Genomic DNA, 2,996 nt, shown 5'->3' on the forward strand with positions numbered 1-2,996 from the left:
TTATTGTGCAAAGACTTTGACACAATGATTCCAATAGTAGGTTACAATGACGTCACCAAATGGTTCGTCATCTGAGACATTTACACACATCGGGTGCATTTGACCACCTTCATCACTATCAACACGACCAATAAATTTCCCATTTGATTCAAATTTCACTACTCTGTTATTATTAGTATCTGCAACATACACGTAGCCGTGTTTGTCCAGGCACAAGCCATATGGAGAATTCAGCTGACCATCACCATTTCCCATATTACCGAATGAATACAGAAAGTGACCGTCAGCATCAAACACTTGCACTCGGTGATTGCCATATTCCAATACATAGACATTACCTGTATCATCTATACAGGCAGAACTGGGACTGGAGAATTGACCATCCATGTTGCCCTGACTGCCGAATGATTTAACATATTTCCCATCCTGGTTGTAAATATGAATACAGTGGGCATGGAAATCAACCACATAAACCCTCCCATTGGTAGGACTTATTGTGATACCCATGGGATATTTCAAATTTTCTTTCCCAAAGCATCTGATTAATTTGCCTTTTTCATCACAGACAAGAATCTGCTTATTTCCATTGTCTGTGATGAAGATATTGCCATCTACTGAAACAGCTACATCGTACGGATTAATTGGATTTCCAACATTTTGAAACTGAAAGAAACTGTTATGCTCTCCTTCCCTACTGAATGATTGTAATCTATTATTACTATATTCACAAACTAACACATTGCCATTGTTAGTCTTGGTTACACCCCATGGCTCACTCAATTGCCCGACCCCTGATCCTTGCACCCCAAACTTAGACACCAACCCTTTCTTAGGAATAACTTTAACTCTAACTGGTGATCCTTGTACTGGTTTCTTATCTACATTTACTGAAGTTCATGTTCTCCTTTCATCTTTCCACGAGTTTTGAAAGTCATTGTTCCATCTTTGTTATCATGAACACTCACTTCTTCCTTGCTGTTATCTGGCCTCTTTACTACCGCATCAACTCCACCATGATGAGTAACCCGTTGGGGTTTTGCATCTGTTGTCAAGGTTACCGTAATGTCCTCATCAACTCTAACGAACTGTGGTATGTCAGTTATCTTGTACATCTCAGCGTTGCAACCAACCACGACTCCTAAACTCTTCTCGGTACAGAAGTCATCACATGGTCTGAACTCCATGCAGTCGTCTTCTGCTGGGTCGGATTTGGTCTCGACTTTCAGGATTTCTGCCATTTGAGTTGAAATACCTTTCTTTGCAGACATCAACTGTGCCGCCTTCCCGTATTGAACAAGTTTCTCTGTGTACTCTCTCGCACTGGCAAGGTCATTCTCGGCAATGTCCAGTCCTTTCAGTTGTGCGTTTAAGTTCACCTTCCTTTCATCGTATTCACCTTTCATCTCTTTCAAAAGTTTATCGCCATTTTCGTGTATTAGTCGAGTGACGTCATCAACCGTCTTGGTGATGTGTGTTTTCAGTTTCTTTTCCTCTGTTGTGAAACATCTATCGAGTGATTGCGATTTTTCTTCGACGGCAACTTTGCTGTCTTTTGCTTCGGTTTCTTTCACTTTCACTTTGTCTATCATGTCGGTCAATTCTTTGCGATAATCACTGGCTACATCATTCACACACCTGTATTTGTGCTCTGGTCTTGGGTGTTCTAGGGCAGTACATTTCAGACAGATTGTCCCATCACACGTATCACAGTAGAATTCCAGCTCGTAGTTTTGGTGTCTAGGGCAGTACATTGGAGGCTGTACCGAGGCTTGGTCATCGCACTTTGCAGTATTGTATTCATCCAGGGTAACCAAGCGATGAGATCGGGCCATAGGTAAACGCTTATGTCCTCGTCCACATGTGTCACAAAGAGAAACTGCACATTCAATGCAATGTGTCGTACTCTCTTGGTTTTCGCAAACAGTACATTTCATAGATTCTGACTTAGTATCGTCTCGTTTGCTGAAATTGTCAACCAGGTTATTCAAAAAGGAATTAGTATCAATACCTTCAACACCAGTACCAGGAAGTGAATGGCATCTTTTACACACGGGACAAACTATGGCATTTTCCTTCACCAGCCTGACCAGACAAGACTTACAGAAGCTGTGAAGACACGGTAGACATTTAGCGTCCTTGTATCGTTCAGTACAGATCGTACAGAGGAGGAAATTCTTGCCAATTTTGTTGAGAAATTGCAGCTCCTTTGAAGCCATCGTGTATATACGTGTGTCCTTGTCTGACCTCTACTTCCTGGTAGGTGGTGAAAGGTCGATGAATATTAACCAATGGTTGGGTCACGTGACTCCTTACGCAGCAAATGTACAATGTATAGGCTTAATAAGTCTACTTGTACGAGCATTATCTACGATCTCCATAAACGTTGTTGTGTGATCTTTTGATGATCTTAATAAAGAAATCAAAATGTATTTGTTAAAATATATTTATTATATTAAAATCATGGGCATGGGCATAGACTTTAAAGTAATTCTTATGATCTACCTGTATAGATCGATCGATCGATCGATTGATCGGGAGAGGTGCGGAGAGACAGATGTAGCGACACAGACAGACAAATAGACAAACAAACAAACAGACAAATAGGCAGACAGACAGACAAACAAACAAACAAACAAACAAACAAACAAACAAACAAACAAACAAACATACAAAAATATAGAGATAGCCATGGACATAGACAGACAGACACACACATACATACATACATACATACATACATACATACATACATACATACACACACACATACATAGTATACATACATACATACATACATACATACATACATACATACATACATACATGTACATACATACATACATACATACATACATACATACATACATACATATAGATACTAAATATACTAGATACTATTAAATATACACAACACAGGTAGGCAGACAGACAGACAGACAGACAGACAGACAGACAGGCAGACAGACAGACAGACAAAACATTCGTTTAGTAAATAT

General features: G+C 39.8%; 1 pseudogene; it reads right to left on the reverse strand.

Moving 5' to 3' along the window:
- Window positions 1–2,224, reverse strand: LOC144440662 (tripartite motif-containing protein 2-like; annotated as a pseudogene).
- Window positions 2,225–2,996: the final 772 nt, after the last annotated feature.

The sequence above is a fragment of the Glandiceps talaboti genome, chromosome 10 (genome assembly GCF_964340395.1).
Source record: "Glandiceps talaboti chromosome 10, keGlaTala1.1, whole genome shotgun sequence".
Classification (NCBI taxonomy): Eukaryota; Metazoa; Hemichordata; class Enteropneusta; family Spengelidae; genus Glandiceps; species Glandiceps talaboti.